The sequence below is a fragment of the Prionailurus viverrinus genome, chromosome C1 (genome assembly GCF_022837055.1).
Source record: "Prionailurus viverrinus isolate Anna chromosome C1, UM_Priviv_1.0, whole genome shotgun sequence".
In the NCBI taxonomy this organism is placed as follows: domain Eukaryota; kingdom Metazoa; phylum Chordata; class Mammalia; order Carnivora; family Felidae; genus Prionailurus; species Prionailurus viverrinus.
In genome coordinates, this window is record NC_062568.1 from 34227971 (window position 1) to 34249231 (window position 21261).

General features: G+C 40.2%; 2 protein-coding genes across 7 annotated transcripts in view; both read left to right on the plus strand.

Moving 5' to 3' along the window:
- The window catches only part of HECW2 (HECT, C2 and WW domain containing E3 ubiquitin protein ligase 2), a 266445-nt gene that overhangs the window by 240313 nt on the left and 4871 nt on the right, over positions 1-21261 (plus strand). Inside the window, exon 29 of one of the 2 annotated variants that reach the window (XM_047869634.1) lies at positions 3302-3316. The exons of the other annotated variant lie outside the window; for it this stretch is intronic. The gene's annotated coding sequence lies outside the window, so the exon portion shown is untranslated. Of the gene's footprint in view, positions 1-3301; positions 3317-21261 lie in introns of those variants that run through there. 2 annotated transcript variants of the gene reach the window in all.
- The window catches only part of STK17B (serine/threonine kinase 17b), a 40132-nt gene continuing 27288 nt past the window's right edge, over positions 8418-21261 (plus strand). The window contains exon 1 of one of the 5 annotated variants that reach the window (XM_047869639.1): positions 8418-8505. The gene's annotated coding sequence lies outside the window, so the exon portion shown is untranslated. Of the gene's footprint in view, positions 8506-10949; positions 11059-16714; positions 17019-17933; positions 18142-21261 lie in introns of those variants that run through there. The other 4 variants (XM_047869638.1, XM_047869637.1, XM_047869635.1 and 1 more) reach the window with 4 other exon arrangements.

Genomic DNA, 21261 nt, shown 5'->3' on the forward strand with positions numbered 1-21261 from the left:
TTCCAATATAGAAGCAACCTACAAAATACTTGACCTCTTCTTCTCAAAACTATCAAGGTCAAGGTCATAAAAACCAAGAAAAATCTGAGAAACAGAGAAACAGCTACAGCCAAGAGGAACTTACTAAGACATTGTGACTAAATATAATGTGGTAACCTGGATAAGACTGTGGAATGGAAAAAGGACATTAGGTAAATACTAAGGAAATCGGAATAAAGTATGGACTTTAGTCAATAATAGTGTATCACTATCATACAAGCTTACCTAACGTTGATTAATAAATAGGATTTGATAAGAACCTGAGGGCTATTCTTGGATAAAAGGATGAAAACATCCATATTTGAGAGAATGGTGTGAAGCAGTACCTTTCCCACCAGAGTGTCATGTGGCAGAGTGTCATGTGTCATTCAGCTCCATACACAACCTTTTCAACAGTATTTGGTTGGTAGCAGCAGGGGAATGGCTTAGTGTTATGAACTTTATGTGGAGGTCACTTTTAGGTAACAGGCTTGAGCAATGGAAACCTGAATGAAGCAAAAGGGCCCATAGTGACTACTGAGCTGATGCAAACAGGCTCATTACATGACCCACCTCGAAATAGCCATAGGCCCTAACTGACCAATGGGCTACTTGCAACCAGGCCGAGTTTCTAACGTTACCAAAAGTGGAAAATTCCATATGTTCCCAGACTTCCTCACTCTACCCTATAACTCTAGCTCCTCACCACCACCTCATGGCAGACGGTCACTGCTATCCTGCCTGCTACTCCCTTGCAGTGTATTCAATAAACTTCCATCTCTTGTAACTGCCTTGGATGAATTTTTTCACTGCCCATGCCACCGGTCCCCATCCAATCAGAATGCATCACACTTTACATGTGATTAAAAGGAACATTTACTAATAACAACTAGCAATTATCATCCATACTTACCAGTATTATATAAAATGGAATAAAATTTAACACCTACATGAAGAGAGGGGCAATCTCTGAATAAATAACTATCTTTTTAAATAAATTCATGTTTATTAATAATCAGGTTGTAGTCTGTTATTTACAGCCCAACAGTCCTAACTACTGCACTCTATAAAGTATGAAGCACTATATCTGGCATATAGAAAGCGCTCAAAAAATGATAACTTGTGGGAGAAATTTTCTGATATCTTGACCTCCTATGTGAGGTGGGCACTTTCTTACCTAAAAGAGTCCTGCTCTGGTGTTGAAAAGGTAGACTGGCTTTGATGATGCCTATTAACTGCTCTGCTGGAGGTTCCTGTGGCTCTCACCAAAGGGATCAAAGTTTCTCCCTTTGCTGTGACCCATTTCTCTCTCAGTGGGTCCATTTGTCTCAATCACATTCATGAGACAGTTGTTAGAGTCTATTCTATCCTCTGAGGAGACCCCACTTCTTCACCCACTGTGTGTCCAGACGTGAGGTCCACATTTTCCTGTGATACTAGAAACCTGGGAATAGTAGCGTGTCAGCTTTATCCAAGAAGCAGAGACCAGCTCTTGGTCTTCCCTTTTCTGAGGGCTCATGTCCCCACATGCTAAGGCACCAAGGTACAGTTTGTAAAAACATGGCCTTCCTCCACCAGAGTAGCTAAAATTAAAAGGACCGATGATAGCAAGAGTTGGCAAGGATAGAGCACGGGGAATTCTCTGCATTGCAGGTACAAATGTAAACTGATGTAACCACTTTGAAAAAGCGACAGAATTGACCAAAATTTAACATATAACTAGCTATGACCAGCAGTTTCACTTCTGAGTGTATACCCAACAAAAATGAGTGCCTATGTGCACCAAAACACACTTTCGAGAATATACGTAGCACTTTAACACTGGAAATAATGCAAATATCCCTTAACATTAGAATAAATAAATCAATTGTGATTATATGAATATATTGGAATACAACTCAAAGATGAAAAAGAATCAATTACTGCCACAAGCAACACAGATGAATCTTGTAGACAAAAGAAGCCCAATACAAAAGAAGGCATATAGTGAGATGTGATATGTATAGAAAGTTTGAACACAGGGAACGGGAGCCTGTCATGACAGAAGTCAAAATAATGGTAGAAGACAAAATGATGGAAATATTGACTGAAAAGAAGTGCAGAGGAACCTCTGGTTCCCATTTCTTCTAAAAATGTCCCATTTCTTCATCTGGATGGTGGTTACAAAGACGTGTATTAGGATGTATGTTAGATTTTATCTAGCTATATACTTAAAATATGAGAAGTTCTTAAATGTAAGTTATAGGCCAACATTTTGTTTTCATCAACAAAAACTTTTTAAGTGAATTTGCTTGATGGGGCACCTGGGTGGCTCAGTTGATTCAGCATCCATCTGACTCTTGGTTTCTGTTCAGGTTATGATCTCGCAGTTTGCGAGTTTGAGCCCTGCATTTCTCTTGGGATTCTCTCTCTCCCTCTCTCTCTCTGCCCCTCCCCTGCTCTCTCTCTTTCTCTCTCTCTCTCTCTTAAAATAAATAACTGAAGTTAAAAAATTAAAAAAATAAAAGTGAATTTGCTTAAAACATGGTCTTTGAAATATGACTAATCTATCTCCATATTCCAGCTCTACCATTTACTTGTTGCATGGCCTTGGGCAACTTCACCAGCGTGAGTCTCACTTTTTTCATTTGTGAGGTAGGGGTAATTCCTTTCTCATGCGGTGCTTTTTACATTACGTAAGATAATGTGAATCTAACACATTGCTTTGTACTTGGTAAGTTCTTAGTATATTTACTTCCCTTTCCTCTTCTGTCCTGGCTGATTGGCAGCACCGTTCCAAATATTGTCTTTAGGAAGCCATCAGATCTCAGCCCTATTTTAGGGAAAGGAGACTGACCTATCCTAACCCAAAACTTAACCCAGCCTTTCCTAAATCCGATTACCAAATCACCTATTTCCTTAGATCCCTTTGGAAACTCTTCTGGGAATGACTCACTCACCCCTCCATCCATCCATCCATCCATCCAATCATCCATCCATCCCATCGACACTTATTGAGTTGCTACTTGTGCTAGGCACCATGATAGGTGCCGGGGAAACTGGTGAAAAAGCAGATGTAGTTCCTGTCTTTGGGAATTTATAATCTCATGGGGAAGACAAGCATTGTAAACAAATAAATCCATCATTACTAATGATGATGAAAAGTGCTATAAAGAACAGGGGCAGCGATGGACACAGAAAGCCTCTCGGAGGATGTAACATCTGAAGTGAGAACTGAAGGTGCAGGAGCAACCAGTCATTGGAAGATCAGAGGGAAAGCTCCTGCAGTATCCTGTCATTGAAGTCTTATAACATCTGAAATAATTACATAGTATACATAAAAGACATAATCAACGCCAAAGAGGATCTTCTCACCTGTGAACGCCTGCCGTAACATCTGTTCTGCTTCTCAGAAAGAGTTTTCTGCATAGTTCCTGTTCCTTAGAAGTTAGACTACCAGAGAAGCAGCTTTCTGCTATAGTAATACAAACTCATTTGTATAATGGGTTATGGAGATAGGACATATAAGGAAATAAGAAATGAGAACAGGTAAACTACACCTTAGGATGTAGGGCAGTATACTGAAAAGGACATGGGATTTGTTGTCTGAGTTCGAATTCTGTCTCCACCTCTAAGTGTGTGACCTCAAGCAGGCCACTTAAATTCTCTGAACCTGAGTTTCCTCATCTGAGAAACAGGAATAATAAAGGCTATCTCAAGGTTGTGTTTCAAGAATTGAATAAAGTGACACATACATAGCATCTTGCCTGAAAACGTATTAGCATGCTTTATTTAAAATATTCCTGTCACTTCACTGCGAACACTTTAATCCTTTGTGCTTGTGTAGTCTCACTACAGAAATGTCAGCTTCTGTAAACAGGTGTACTCCTTTCTCTTAAATATCTTCTGGCAACCTTGGCTATTGATTTGGAATTCTTTGTTCTAGGCTAAATCTTATTATTCTGGTAAGTCATTCTCGACTTTCCTAATTCCCCACTGCAAACCGCCCAGGCAATCCAGGGCAGTAGAGGAAAGGGAGCATGGCTCAGCAAGTTGGGAATACAGGAACACTAAGTTTTGGGGTGATATTAGGGCTCCCGGTGCTGTATGTGGCCGCAGGTAAAATAGCCGTGGGGTTCAGCCTGGCTTGCCATCTGGACTTTGGACCCTCCTGACAAATTACATCCTCCTTTCTTCCCTGTTGTCCATGCTTGCTCTATGGTAGGGCCTCCTATAATGTCTCAGAGAAAGAGTTGGGGGTTGGAGAGGAGAGAAAGTAGGTCAGATAATTTTGCTCCTTGGATAGTTCTCTCTCTTAGGGGTAGCCTGGAAGGGCCTACAATCTTCACTTCTAGACTGAACACTGACCTCAGCTGGAAAAGTCATTCTCAGAATCTTTTTTCTCATTTGTAAAGTGGGATAACTCTAGCCTTGTGCATGGGAACCTCAGGATTGTTGAGCCTCAGATAAAATATAGCATGTGGAAGGTCCGTGTTAACTAAAATGCTATACAGACTTCAGGTGCTATTAATATTAATATAGTCTGTGCCACACTCAGCATACGAGCCTGACCTAGAACCTGCTCGGGACTGAGTTACTATAAGGGGACTTATCTAGGTCAATTAGTAATGGAAAGTGCCTCAAAGGTATTGCCTATTTTTACTATGAAAGAGCAACCTCCTCAGAGATAATCTTCATAGTGAGAAGAATTTAAGGTCTGGAAGATTAAAAGATAATTAAAAACTATACAAAACTAGTCTATTCTGATAAATTGCATGATTTATTTGGGCAAATCTAAATGCGCTGTTGACCTGGGTTAAACCAAGCAAGACTCAGTGAAGAAATGGGAACTGATTAAATCTTTATTTCTGCAATTTCCTGTTCTTAGCAAGTAGAAGAAAAGACAAATACTCTGGGTGAGAGACAGGAAGACACAAAGACAAATGATTTTATGCCTGTGCAGCTTATCTCAAGTACACCAAGATAATCATCTGCAAAGTGTGAAAAAAACAACCAACCTCTCATATTTCAAAAGATGTACCCCCATTTTAGGCTTGCAAAAAAGTAGGTTTTCATTGGTTATTACATGTGCCTGCTTTCTTATTTCTCAACCTGTTTCCAAGGTAGAGTGTGCTGATATATGCTTTTCTGTTGACTTCTCCTATAAACAAAACTTTTCTCCGAGAAGTGAACTGTGGAGATATCAGAATCCAGATCCAAGAACCCCTAAACTTAAACCCGGACAATCAAGGAGCATGAGAGGGAAAAAGGATAGGATGCTTTCCTTGTATGTTTTTCCTGGATTTCAAAGGATCCTTATCTGAGGTAGCATTTCAGCTGTAGAAGAAGATATTTTTTCTAGTCAAAGTTAATTGAGGTCCCTAATAACTTGAGTTATCATGAAATGGGAAGATCTAAAGGGCCTATCTGGCCCACATACTTTTCACCTTTGAAGTCTAGGAAAAAAATGACCAGAATAAAATATTTTAAAATTTGCTTGCAAAATTGTAGAAGGCAGAACCATTCCAGGCCCTAGGAACTCAAATAGAAAAGCATTATATTTTATATATCACATTAAATAATAATGAAAAGTAACCTCATAGGAATCAGTTCCAAAATCCTTTCTGGATAATTTGGTACATTTGAAATCTTGTGTGCTGTTCATGTCTTTTTAAAGCACTCTGTAAAACAAGATACTCTCAAATGTGTTAGAACATTTCTGTTTTGATTGGCTCAGAATGGCTGGCGGTACTTGAAATGATTTATAATGAACTAAGCACATGGCATGGCGTCATCAGTCAGTCTCTTCAGAGTCTCTTACCCATTTTATAGAAATTGCATAACCTGGGAAGTAACACAATGAAAATCCTACACTCTGCTGGTTAGAAGTTGGATCACAATTCTAAAATCCAGGTAAAAGTTTATAGCTAGAGTAGAAGGCCAACATTTTTTTCTCATCTTTCCAAATGCTAAGCATTTCAATTTATATATGTAGTTACTTATTTTCTATAGCAGATAAAGCATAGGCAAGTTTCACTTTTTCTTTAATTAGCCATGGTTTATTTGTGGAATTCTGGAAAGGCTGATATTAAAATAAGTCAAGATATATAACTATAGAACTCAGAAACCAATTTTTGGAGGATGCCTGCGTGGCTCAGGAGGTTAAATGTCCGACTCTTGATTTCAGCGCAGATCATGGTCTCACGGTTCATGGGTTCAAGTCCCGTTTCGGGCTCGCACTGACAACGCAGAGCCTACTTAGGATTACTCTCTCTCCCCCTCTCCCTGCCCTCTCCCACTTCTGTGTGCGCTCGCTCACTCTCTCTCTCTCTCAAAATAAATGAATAAACCTTAAAAAAAATCTGTTTAAGAGAAACCAATTTTTGGTATGTTATGTCAGAGTTATTAACCGCAAGCAATTAAGCCACTCTGGATGGTTGAAGCTGCAAAGGAACATACTTAAAGGATATTGTGTGGCTCATAGAAGAGAGATCTGGGCTGGAGAACCAGAGTCAGGACAAGATAACCAGAACAATATCCAAGATCATGTCCATGGATCTCTCAGGTGATCCACAGATTTTCCAGGTAAAGACACCATTTCTGCCGCCAGATGGGATTCTAGGTGGCAATTTGTGCTGCTGGCACCACTAACAGTGGCTAAAGGAGAGGCCACAAGAACTGCTACTTCCAGGACCTGATGTACCTGCCACTTCTGCTCTGCGACAGAGTTGTTCCTGGGCCCAGCCTCCCTTGCTCCAGATTGAGGCTCAAGTGTATACAGGTGGCTGATGGAACCTAGGGTCACTGCTCCTGCCCCAGCTGCAAGCGAGGGCTGGGAACGTGACTACTTGGAGCTTTTACTTCCACAGACTCAAGAGGTGAGGAATTCTCATAACACTGGAGGGGTTAAGATACCGTGTGTCCATGGAATGACAAATGTCCCAAAGCCAAAAGAGTAAACTAGTCCCTATGATTAGACCAGTAATTCTCAATCTTTCTAGTTCTCAAACGTTCTATACTTAGAAATTACTAAGTACCTTAAGGAATTTTTATTTATTTATTTATTTATTTTAATTTTTTTTTATTTTTAATTTTTTTTTCAACATTTATTTATTTTTTTGGGACAGAGAGAGACAGAGCATGAACGGGGGAGGAGCAGAGAGAGAGGGAGACACAGAATCGGAAACAGGCTCCAGGCTCTGAGCCATCAGCCCAGAGCCCGACGCGGGGCTCGAACTCCCGGACCGCGAGATCGTGACCTGGCTGAAGTCGGACGCTTAACCGACTGCGCCACCCAGGTGCCCCAGGAATTTTTATTTATATAGGTTATATCTATATATCTGATATCTATCATGTCAGAAATTAAAAGAGAAATTTAAAAAATACTTATTGATTCATTTAAAATAACAACAATTACATGTTAACATAAACAACATGTTTGATGAAAAATGGCTGTATTAAACAAAGAAAAGAAAATGATACAGGGTGATTCTATATTGTTGCAATCTAATTTCTGGAAAACAGTTGGATATGGGCAAATATGAGAACATATCTGCTTCTACATTAACCTGTTGTTATATCACACACTCTATAGTCTCAGGAAAACTGAATCATACATTTGTGAGAGAATAAGAGTGAAAAGGGTAAATATCTTAGTATTGTTATAAAAATAATTTTGACTTATAAAAACTCCCTACCACAGTTTGAGACTTGTTAGATGAAAGATTCAATTTGTGATTGAAATTAGATGGTATATACTATATTGACACACACAGTTCTTTGGATCCCTTTCTGCATTCCTGTCACATATATTTTTATCCAAGACTTGGAAATTTTGCTCAGAGGTTGACAGGATTGGGCCTGCATCAAATTACTAATATAATAATACTCTGAATAGACTGCAAAAATAATGGCTGGACTGTATTTTAGTTATTTTATGGAGTTTATCCTCTCCTTTGATCTCAAAGATTATTTCCAGCTTTATTTTCTTATTCTATAACCCTAAATATAGATATTTTAAGCAATGGCAGAGTCATTCATTCTTCTAAACCTTTTTATTTTAGAACAGTTTAGGTTTACAGAATTATTGCAAAGACAATACAATTGTCTTTGTACAGAATTATTGCAAAGACCCCACAACCAGTTTCCCCTATAGTATCTTAATTATTAGTAGGGTATATTTGTTATAATTAATGAACTGATACTAATTCATATTGTTAACTACAGTTCATGCTTTAGTCAGATTTCCTTAGTTGTTGTTCAATGTAATTTTTCTGTTCCAGGCTCCCATCCAGGATACCACAATGTTCATCACAATGCCTTAGGCTCCACTTGATTGTGACTATTTCTCAGACTTCCCTTGTTTTTGGTGACCTTGACAGTTCTGAGGCGTACAGGTCAGGTATTTTGTAGGATGTCCCTCAACTGGAATTTGTCTGATGTTCATGGGTGAACTAGGGTTTTGGGTTTTAAGGAGAAAGACCACAGAGGCAAAGTGTCATAATAAGGGTAGGTGTTATCAATATGACTTGTGATTATTTGTTAACCTTGATCACCTGGCTTGAGGTAGGTGAATGTCACCTGGCTGTCAGAAGTTTTTCACTGTAAAGTTACTCCCCTCTCCCCCGCCCCCGCTTTCCACACTGTACTTTTTGGAAGAAAGTCAGTATGCATAGCCCACATTTAAGGGGAAGGGAGTTACAGTCTACCAGCTTTGAAGAGTAGCTATATAAATTATTCATAATTCTTCTGCAGGAAGGATTTGTTTTTCTTATTTATTTATTCAATTTCTTTATATTATTATGTACTCATGCACATCTATGTTGTATTTGGGTTATAATCCAGTATTACTTTATTTATTTAACATGGCCCAAATTGTCCCAGCTTTGGCCATTGGGAGCTCTTCCAGTTGGCTCCTGGGTCCCCATCACTGTATGGTGGTTTTATTTGTTTGTTGGAATTTCCTTCTTCATGGCACTACACAATGTTCCAGGCCCATCTATATGTTTCCTTCTCCAGTCCTAGAAGCATCAACTTCTCCAAGGAGCTTTGGTTCCTTTTATTGGAGAATGGAATTAGAAACCAAGGCCTGAGTGGGAGGTGTGCTGATTGCTATTGTCATCGCTTTTATATGCTCTGACACATGTCTATACATATCCATAAATATTTCTATATGTAAACATTTGCATGTATATTAAGTTAAACATTTGTTCATACCAATGTCTGTAACTTGAATCCACAGGCACATGGAGCATTCTAACCCCTTCCTCTTGCATTTGTTATATATTTGTAAAGTTACTTTTTAAATGGAGAAATTTTGGAATGGTAGTTGTGAGAGGAAACATAAAGATGAAAAGATCAGGGACTCCAGGAGCTAAGGTGAATTAAACACCCAAGAACCTATACTCTGTTGTTGATAGCTATAGTTATTAAATATCCACAGTAGTATATATCCATATGGTAGAGGATGAGCTTGAATCCTGGTTCCACTAGTTACTACTCCACTAGTAATTCAGATTATTGTGGGGAAGTATATAACTTCTCTGTCCCTTAGGTTTTTTTTTTTTTCCTTCTTCTTTAAAGGGGGAAAATATAGCACTTTACTCATGGGACTGTGAGGATTAAATGGGTTAACACAAACAACACATTTAGAACAATGCCTGGCTCAGCATTTATGAGCTACTGCTATTCTTACTCTATGGGGTAAATATATTATCATTTCCATTTTACAGATGAAAAAACAAAAGAGGCATGGAGATATTTTAACCTTCTCAAGCTCTCACAGCTAGTAAATTACAGACCCCCCTTTCTCATAATATGGGCCCTTTACAGGGTTTCTAAACAACTCTATACTTAACATCTCTTTTTGTAAAAATGAAGCTATGTAACACTATTCTATATATCTAAAAGTAAGGCTACCTACAGAAAAAACTCAAGGATGCTTCGAATATTCTCTGGGTTAGGGGTGTTGTAATAATCATTAATATCACCATTTCCCAAATTACCAACACTTTTGTGCAATGAAAGCACTCAGCTAGTGGAGTAGATTGGCCTCTCAATGCTCATGCTGTCACCTTAAGCCGGTTGAGGCAAGGATCCTTCCCAGGGAGGGAGTTGGTGGAGGTTAAAAGTTGGCTCTGCCTAATCTATACCTGTTACTACCTGTTGTAAGAAGGCTGCCCTAGTGTAGCTTTGCTATTTCTTATTTTACTATTTCTTTGTTCTACTCAGTATCTACTTTCCTATAAATACTAGTGACTCTAATTTCCTTATTGCACACAGCCCTGGACATCAACAGTTGTTGACCTTACAGCTTCATTTTGAACCTGGGTGCCTCTACCAGGTGGAATCTGAAGGTGGAAGCAGTCCCCTCCCCCTCCCTTTTCCTTATCAGTGACTTTACCATAATTCTTCCCCAATCATCTCTCTTAGCATCAATCATAAGAGTTGAGGGAAATCATAAGCATCTTATGAACTCATTAGACAAATATTCATTTAGGACCTACTATGTCTCAAGCATTTAGCTAGTCACAAGGTGCAGTAGTAAGCCAGATATCTGCGCTCCTCCTCAGAGAGCCTGCAGACCACTGGAAAATAACAATTGCTTGCATGGCTTACCCTTGTCGGGAAATGTGCTGGGTACACTACCATATTTAAATCTCATAGAAGTAGCTATTATTATTATCTTCACTTTACAGAGGAGGAAACTGAGGGTTGCCCAGAGTCACACAACTGGAATTGGGCAGAACTGAGACACGAATGTAGGGCTGTCTGATGCCACACATTTAGCCACACATACATCCTCTCTCTCATAGCTATCACGAGGCAGGACCTCGGGGTTCGATTCACAGGTAGCGGGTAGCAGCTTTTCTACAACTCTGCTGCAGTTTCTACTGAATACTTTGATTTGCAAATATAAAGGAGTCGCTGAAGCACAACCTCAAACAAATTGTGGTAGACAGCTGGGAGAGGACAGCTGCAGACAGAAAAATGTGGCCGGATGCTCTGGGGGAGGGCAAGATGGATGTGCAGTGAGGCAGCTCCGAGTGGTGACAGGCCAAGGTAAGAGAGACTGCAGATTAAATCACCTAGACCCCAGACCAAGTGCAAGGACACCTTGCATATTCTGGAATACACTGCCTTTATCAGGTTAGCACGTACAACTAGGTTATAAGTACGTTTTTCTTTGTCCATGTCATTCAAGTGATTATTCAAATACATTTAAAAAATCTGTTGAGAAAAGAAATATCTGTTGAGTTGTTGTTGTTTTTCCCGTAAGTCTGATGTAATGACATAGACCTCAGGACTAAGAATCGGGAGACCTAAATTCTTATCCAGATATGCACCAACTAGTTCAGTTGTGTGATCTTTTGCTAGTGCCTTAATTTCTGTCATTCTGGGTTGACTCCTTTCTAAAACAAGGGAATTGGGCTACTGAGCCTTACCGATTGTTGAAATTTCAAACTGCTGTAATGCTATGATTACTGAGCACCTCCATTGTGCTAGGGCTACATTAAACATTTTGAGGTTTAGAAGCAATTAGAAGCCACATTTCTAGCCCTGTGGACCTGTGCTGTCCAATACAGTAGCCACCAACCACAAGTGGCTATGGAGCACTTGAAATATGGCTGGTGTGACTAAATCACAATTTTATTTCATTTTGATTAAATTGAAATTAAGAAGTGGATACTGCATTTAGTTACTGAAAACTTTTATGCTTGAAACAATATAGGGATGTGATTTTTCTTTCTCAACAGTAAATTTTGTGCAGTCTAAATACAGTATTTCCAATGGAAATTTAGCACCTGAATTGGAATGTGTGCTAAATGTAAAATAGACCAGATTTAAGACAATATGAAAAAAGGATGTAAAACATCTCACTAATAATTTTGTATCGATTATATGTTGAAATGACAATATTTTGGATATACTGGCTTAAGTGAAGTATATTATTAAAATTTATTTCACCTGTGATTCTAATTTTTTTAATGTGACTACTAGAACATTTGAAATGACATAGGTGGCTTGCATGATATTTCTTTTGGATGGTTTTGGAAGTTCATACTCTATAAACTGTGGTGTGGGGGTGGTTTGATTGGCAACCTAGATCCTAGTCAGTGACAGGTGCTTTGGAGAAAAGAATAGTATAACCCTTTGAGGAAGGCATCTGTCCCGTTCTGACTCATTACTCTCATCAGGAAAGACTTGCCCCAATTACCTTTGCTAACTGGGTTTGTTTTAAGAGAGCCAGGGGATGTGGGGACTCTGGGGTCCCCAGTGCTTCCAAAATTGGGATGACCTATAGGCACCATGGATAAAGCACTGTGACTATCCATCTAAGTATACCCAGTACTCCTCCCTCTACCTAGACTAGTCTGTGTCCATTCAGCCCGAACACCCCTGTTGGGTGGAGGTTTGAGCCAACCTCCTTCAGAGGCCATTGCTTCCTGCCCCTGCCCCTGTGTCTGGCTGCCTTTAGCCTGGCCACAATTTTCTAGTTTATTCAGTTGAAGACAGGTAGCAGTGTCTGTTTTGTTCCTTCCACATGGATTAAACTGTAAGATCTTGACACAAAAATAACCGGTAAGGCTTTCTTCAGAAGGAGCATATGTCAATGGCAGGAGTTTTGAATTTGGGCCTTCCTGGCTGTGTTAAATTCAACCCTCCTCTGCATCTGTAAAGAATAAATGCACTATCGGGGAGGATGTCCAGGTATCTTCAGTCAGTATATGTTCAGCATGTGGTGACAGATGTGGTGTGACTGGGGAGGGTTACTTTCCCTGGGCACAATATGGTGAACATTGTGGCATGACTAGAAAGGACCACCACCTCTGGTCACATACAGTGACTCATTTGCAGTGACTGGAAAGGACCACTGTGTTAGTCTGCTGGAGCTGCCATAACAAATACCTCAGAAGACATGGCTTAAACAACAGAAATTTATTTTCTCACAGTTCTGCAGGTGAGAAGTCCAAGATCAAGGTGTCAGCAGGTTTAGTTTCTTCTGAGGTCTCTCCCCTTGGCTCACAGATGACTGTCTTCTCACTGTGTCCTCACATGGTCAGCCCTTAGGCTGTGTTGTAATCTCTTTTTAAAATTATTTTTTAAATCAAGACATAATTTACAGACATAATATTATATTAGTTATGGATATACAACATAATGATTTAATATTTTATACATTGCAAAATAATCACAATAAATCTAGCTACATCCATCATCGTTAAAAATACATTTTTTCCTAGTGATGAGAACTTTACGATCTATTTTCTTAGCGTTCAAATATGCAGTACAGTATTATTAACTGTAGTTCCCATGCTGTATATTATATCCCCATGACTTAATTATTTTATAACAGAAAGTCTGTACCCTTTGACCCCTTTCACCCATTTCTCCCATCTCTCACCCCTCATCTCTGGCAACCACCAATCTGTTCTTTATCTATGAGCTTGATTTTTTTTCTTTTGTTTTGCTTTTAATTCCATATAAGTGAGGTCGTATGGTATTCATCTTTCTCTGCCTGACTTATTTCACTTAGCATTTATTTCACCTTGAGGCCTATCTACGTTGTGGCAAATGGCAAGGTTTCATTTCCTTTAATGGCTCAATGATATTACCTTGTATACATACCACAATTTCTTTATCCATGCATCCATTGATGAACATTTAGGTGTTTCCATATCTTGGCTACTGTAAATAATGCTGCAACGGACACGGGAATGCATATATCTTTTAGAGTTGATGTCTTCGTTTTCTTTGGGCAAATATGCAGACGTGGAATTACTGGATATATACTAGTTATATTTCAATTTTTTTGATGAACCGCCATACTCTTCCCTAGTGGCTGCACCAATTTACATTCCTACTTCCAGTGCACGAGTACCCTTTGTTCCACATCCTCACCAACGCTTGTTATTATTAATTTTTTTGTCTTTTTGATAATCACCATTCTGACAGGTATGAGGAGACATCTTATCGTGGTTTTGATTTACACCTCCCTGATGATGAATGATGCTGAGCATCCTTTCATGTACCTGTTGGCCACCTGTATGACTCCTTTGGGAAATGTCTATTCAGTCCTACTTCCCATTTTAAAATCAGATTGTTTGTGTTTTTGCTATGAAGTTGTATGAGCTCTTTATATATTTTGAATGTTAGCACCTTGCCAGATAATGATTTGCAAATATTCTCCCATTTCAGTAGACTGCCTTTTCATTTTGTTGATGGTATAATCTCTTCATCTTAGGTAACACTTACCTATATAATCTCATTTTGCTTTAATTATCTCCTTAAAGGCCTTATCTCCAAATATAGTCACATTCTGAGGTACTGGGGGTTAGGACTTCAACATACGAATTTGGCAGGTACACAGTCAGCCCATATAGTAACTATTATCTTTGGTCAGTATGTGGCATTCGAGGATCAACTTAATGAACTCTGTGGTCAGAGGCAATGACCACAAAATGACCATTAGGTCACAAGAGGATTTCCTACTCAAAGGAATGAGAGCAAGATGTGCACCTTTGACAAGGTTGTGAATGATTTTAGGTAAGTTAGGTTGAATGGAGGGACATATTGACTCCTGAATTTTATTGCAAGGTACAGATGGTATAGTCTGCTCCTCTGCACCAGCAATTCCTTGTTACCTGAACCATAGTTCCTGAGGCCAAGCAACTCGAGTAGAACATCCTTGGCATAATGTGATAAATCCTGGCTGGCAAATCTGACATCAGGCACAAGGGTTAACAATCTAGGGGCATAAGAGAAACACATGGGACGGGTATAATGTGCGCAACATAAGGCAAAGAGGTGATCAAGCTGGGAGTGGAAAGGAGAAATCAGTAAAGATTTCTGATTTCTGGAGAGGATAACCTTCTCAAAGTTGGAAACTGATGAACAGGTGCTGATGAGGACGATGGTGAAAGTCTAGAGCTACGGCAGAGGCTGGAAATGCAAGGTACGCAAAGATCCTCTAGAAGTTGATTGGTTGGAGCCTAGGGCTTGTGAATGCAAGGAGGGTTGATTTAAAGCAGTGATGGAGGGAGAAAGGTCTGCCTCTAGGTGTGAGGTGATGTGGGACTGGCTTTACTGACAAGAGGAGAAGGCAGATTGAGTGTGAGGAGAATAAGAGCTGGCGAATGATCAAATGTTAGACTTGAGGAGGTCTAGCGTCGCACACACACCAAAAATCACCACAATGATGTAGTCCCGTGATTCCCAGAGATTACTGGTTCCAGTGCTGGTACTCAGACCTCTGGGGTACTGCCCCAGTGCTCATAAAAGAAAAGATAGGAACAGTCTTACCGGTTTGTGGACTCTTAGATGATGATAGCTAAAAAGTGCATTTCACCATGCAGCTTTCAGTTAGTTTGCATGCTTCCATCATAACTGTAGACTTCTTTAGTCAGTTCAGTTGTTAACAAGAAACTAGATGGAAGTATTCTCCAAGCGAGAGGCTTAGAGAATAAGCACATTAAACTGTGATGAGTCAGTTAAGTAACAGCAAACTTCATTAAATGATTATGAGGCATTTTATGCATTTATCTTAAAAATACAGCATGAAGAGCAAAGAAATGGCTTGATCAGAATTTGCTTGGCCTACTGGGATAGAAGAAAACCTCCTCTTTAAGTGTTGACTCGGGGCGCCTGGGTGGCTCAGTCAGTTAAACTTCTGACTTCGGCTCAGGTCATGATCTCATGGTTTGTGGGTTCAAGCCCTGCCTCAGGCTCTGTGCTGAAAGCTCAGAGCCTGGAACCTGCTTCGGATTCTGCGTCTCCTTCTTTCTCTGCCCCTCTCCCACTTCTTCTCTGTGTCTCAAAAATAAATAACGTTAAAAAATTTTTTTTTAAATGTTGACTAAATGTTACAGCATTTCAAAACAGAACTATTCCCCTCCCAATATATTTTCCCAGTAATCTTCGACAATTACTGTAAATATACTCGGCAACCAATCCTACATTATATATATTTTTAAACATTCAATGGTGTCTTGCAGAGAACGTTTAACCTTTTCATTCTCTTCAGGGGATAACAGATCCTGAGTAGGTGCTGTGCGCTTTTATCTTTTCCCTTAGCATCCTATAGGCAAAATCAGCAACTCATCCTAGGGGGACTCTCCTTTACACTGCTCTCAGCTATGCCTCAGGACTCCATTTCCTCAAGCGAACTTTAGTGGTGGCGCTCAGGCTCCATAAAATCCCAAGCGATGCTGATGCCTGCCAAGTTGTAGCAACCTGGGTCTCCACTTGCAGAATGGGTTCAAGCCATAGAAAACATGACTGGGAAGAGTTAGAAAACATGTCTTTGGTAGACACAGAAGTTTGGGAATGACTGAGCAGCTAGGAGTAACTTTACTTCTTCCTCTTCCCAGTCTGCAGATATTCACGCCTCGTGGGCTGACCACTCTGAAGGCAGGTAATGGTGCACCCAGTTAGAGTTACAGCCCTGCGCTCAGCCCTGGCAGCGCCCGTCTCACCCCTCCCTGGCCGCAATTAGCCCGGCGTCCCCACCTGCTCCCAGCTCCGCCCAGCCTCTGGCCCGCCCCGCGCGGGCCACACCCTCTCACCGCTCTGGGGGCCCCCCCAGCCCCGCAGCACGCGCCACCGGCCGGCGCCCCGCCCCACCCGTCACGTGACAGCCCCGCCCTCCGTGCGCTCTCGGATTGGCTCTCCCGGCCGAGGGGGTGGGTTCTAGCATACAGCCCTGCCCCGCAACGCGGCTGCAGTTTTCAAACCTCAACTGTAATCTCCGGTCACCGTCTCTGCTGCCGTCGCCGGGAGCCACCTCACAGGGAAACAGGTCACTGCTGTTGGCCGTTGTCCAGAAGAGTAAAAGTGGGTCCTGCCACGCTCGGAGCTACCTGGCGCCTCACTGGGCTAGAGCTGGAGAACAAGTCCTGTGGTGGCCACCGGCGTGTGGCGGGACGGGAGCCCCCTTGGAGGGGGGCAGCCCCGAGAGAACCTCCTGTGGCCCGAGCGGTCAGTGTCTTCCGATTCGCGCGACCGCGGTCCTGCCGCGACTGGTGGGTAGGCTCGGGGCTGCGATTCTGAACCCGTGAACCTGCCCCTTTTACCCTGGATACGGAGACCCCCAAACGTGGGAGGGGTCCCGAGGAGGGATACAGGCAGTTTGGGCAAATTAAGTATCTCCCCAGAACTCCGACCGTCAGCCTAGTGGAGGTGGGTTCGGACTCTGCCTCGCAATAGGTGGTCCGACTGCCCGGGGCCCGTCTCTGCTCTCCGGCCGGAGTCCTGCTTCGCGAGTTCCCTCGGGTTCGGGACGAGGACGGCCGGTGGTCCTCCCAGCCCCCCACTCAGCGTGTCTTGCGTGTGCGCGCGGTCGCCTGGCTCGCCTGGGCTCTCCCGGGTGGCGTCGCGCGGGGGCTCCCTGCGCGACCCGCTCACTCGCGCCCCTTCCACGTTGCGTCGATGTGGTCCTTCCTGTCCCTCCCAAGTTCACAAGCTGTGTTGTGGGCACAGGACGTATTCACCTCTGGACTGGTGGACACGTTCTGCTCACAGCTGCCTTTGGGCTCGAGAAAGTTTGGTGCTCATCTCGTGGGGCATTTTCGGTAACTGCTTGTGAACAGTGTCTTAAAGTCACTGAATGGAGCAGACGAATTGCAGTTGTTTCAGTAATGTTCAGCGATCTGATTTTATTTTGATGCCGTGTAAATCACTTAAGTGTAGACGAGTCATCCTCAAACTATACAACTACGTCATGGTTACAGTGTCGAAGTTTATCCAGCTCTTGGTTTTATTATGTAGGGAAAAGCGCTTCATTTGAATTCCCGTGGAGGGATTAGCAGAGACAAAGTTGAAAGAGACTTTATGGCAGCTGGTAGCTGATAGTTTTCTTCCTCGGTCTGTGATGGGACTAAGAGACACTCGGACGCAAACTTGCAAATTAAAATTAAAAAAATACATTTAAAAATCCAACCAGGTACTGATCAGATTTCAACACTATTAGGTCTGTGTATCACATTCACTGTTTTGCCAACGTAATGTTTACCTCTGGTACCGGTGAAATGCTGAACCTTGGCAGAGATGTTTGATGCGGCGTGGCCCCTTTAAGTTCTCATCTTTGGGAATGTGTGCGCTGAGACAGCGTGGTCTGCAGGGAAGATTGGGCAAGTGGTGGCCTAGGTATGTAACCTGGCAATATAAGCCCACGAGTACAACTTTATTAAAGGAAAATATAATAAGCCAATTTTCTCATGGATACACTATTTTACAGTTTTATAGTGAACCGTCAAGAAGTAAGTTTTTAACAACTTCTAAAGTGTTTGTTTTATAAGTATTAAGCCATTTACCCATAGAACTTTGTATTTTTGAAAAAGTTGTCCATAGAAGCAGTGCTCTAATTTAAGACCTCTCTTCTTCCCTCTTTATCCTTCTGTGAGATGTTTCATTTTTAAAAAATTTTTCTAATATTTTAATAAGCAGAATTAGTATCTGCTTTATTTTTGAGATGCATAACATGCATTTTAGGTCATTTTCTAAATTATGAATCAAAAATTGAAGTGAAATATATTTACATGGCAATATATTTAAGTTTTGAAAGTAAAACTTGTGTAGTCATTTGAAAGTCTTTCTTTTTTGTGTGTGGACAGAATGGTTGTAGGTAGTTGCTTTTGGACTCTGAATAGTGAATTACAATTTGGTTAAGATAGAATCAGTTTTTAGGAAAGTCAAGCCTTGACTAATTAGTCACTATGTCAGCACATTAATAACAATTTTGAAAAAGATAAAGGCATTTTATGACATGTTTCTAATCAAACAATTTTATTTTTAAGCTTGCATTTGGCAGTGCTTTACTTGTGTTAAGTAAACATTTAAAAGCTTTGTTTTGAAACTGTTTGATAATTATGAGAGAATATCCTTATCAAAAATTGCCTGTTGTCCTCAAGAGACCCAATTAAAAACCCATGAATCAAGGAAATCAATTGCTGACACTTTCACTAAATCCTAAAATTGTCTCAAAATTGCATGCATATTATATTGTAGTGCATATTTCCTGTATATAAAATTGGCAGCTAAGAATAGTGCTGCTAGATTGACTGCTTTTAAAAGATTTTGATTGATTCTTGTGTTTTTTAAGAATTCTTTTGCATTCTGTGGCTATTGATTGTATCAGTAGCATTAACAGTCATTTATATACTTCCTTTCCACTTGGAACAACTTTAATGTTTTAGTTGCTATAGTTTTCCGTAATAGTGATGACAAAATTCAAGGATTTTATTTTTAAGTAGCTTATATTCTCTGATAGACTAATATTAAAGGATATTTCTTTGAATATTTCAATTAACAGATGTACTTATAAATTAAGTTACAAAAAAATAAAATTACAAACATATTTTTGTCTAAATATGTTGTGATGTAATTTTCAAGACATATTTTGTTAAATTTTTAAAAATATCTTTTATTTCCCCCTTTTTTCCAATAACATTTAACCCTGAACTTGAATGCTACTTTAAACATCTAAGCTAATCAATTTCTTTCAATATTTGTAGTGTATTTTGGTGCATCCCTGACCCTTTGCAATTTCTCCACCAAAAGAGGGCATAGTTCTACTTTAAGCATTTAACATTTTGATATTAGCAGTGAGATGGTAGTTTCATCTTTAATCCTTAAAGGATCATATTCCATTTTGTATTGTAATGATTACTGAACAAACGGTACTTCAGTGGAACGCTGTGTAAACACAGTACTTTATTTTACAATAGAAACTTAATTTTCCATTTGATGAATGACAAACCCTATGTGTTTGTTGGTCCACTGTATTTCTGTTTACAGCATCTTCCTGTCCTGTTCACATTATTGGGTTTAATTTTTCCTTCTGAAGGTAGAAGAGACAGCCCCGGGCTTTACTGTCATGGCACACAGTCAGGCATGGGGTCGTTACCTGGAACTTCAGCCCTTGGGTAGTATGTGCTTAGACTGGTTGGGCTAGAGTCAGTTAGCTGGCTTCCTTTTGTGATTTCCAAAGGATTAAATTCCTGACTTACACTTCCTATTCAATCTTGAAAAACAAACAAAACAACAAAACCTATTATTAGAATATAGTTAGTAAAAGGAATATAGTCTCTTCCTTGAAATTAAAAATCCTCTTCATCCCTGTCCCTTTACTTCTAATCAGTGGCTTAAAAATGGAATCTTCTGCCATCCTAGCAGAAAGTTCTTACTTTATTTTGATGGACACTAGATAAATAACTCTCTAGTTCCTCTGTGTCCTAGGAAAAACTGGTAGCTATTAAATGCTGACATAGAAAGGAGTTGTTTCCCCATAATCTTGTGCCTTGCATGGTTACCAGTTGCTTTTTGAATTTTCTTCACAATGATGTAGATTGGTCAGTCCTTACCAGGACAAATTTCTGAATTTACTGAATGAGGTAGCTTTTAAAATATTGATATTCTTAGCTGAAATAGGTATTCACATAAAAAAAATGTGGCCACTTAGTCTGAAAAGACAGGTAAATACAAAATAAATTGTTGGTATTACAGTATGTGAAAAAATAGTTTTCTCCATTTTTCTAAGCTTTATGGCTATGCTGTTTAGAATTTAAATTCTCTAATAGCAGTTTAGAATATTTCTTATTTTATTTAGCCAAGTATTGATTAAGCAGAGACTAAGCTGCTTGAAGCTCCAATACTATTAATTTCAAGATGGATCTCAAGTTCTGCTAAACCCTTGAAGATCCGAGATGCACCTAAAAATTCTTGTTGCTGTATTTCGTAATTCCTATAATTCAGTTCATCAAACATTAAAAAAGTTACTATCTGGTGCTAGACACCATGATGGGAGTTTAGACTCACAAGTAAATGTTGCTGCCCTTTAGACACTAAAGAGAACTGCAGCCTAACATGTTACTTGTTGAGGTAAAGAGGTCTGTCCGGTGTCCTCCTAGTTCTCCTCTTTGAAGTATAAAGTTCAGGCATTTAGACCAACCTGTGGGTTTTAGGCAAAGCTTCCTGGGGGAGGTGACATTTTGTGTTGAGATATGAAGCATGTGTGAGAAGACTTAGCCTTTTAAGGAGAAGTAGAAAGAATGTTTCAGAGATGTGGAGGCAAAAAAAAAAGTGTGGCAGGAAATGAAACTGGTGTGTACCTGGCCTCAAAAGGCTTTTCTCTGCCATGCGGGAAGGGCTTTAGCTTATCGGTACTGGGTAGCTAATGAAGGGATAAAAGCAGACGATTTAATCCTGTAGATGTTTTCATTTATTGTATATTAAATATTCTATTCTTATAAAGTATTTTTATTGGTA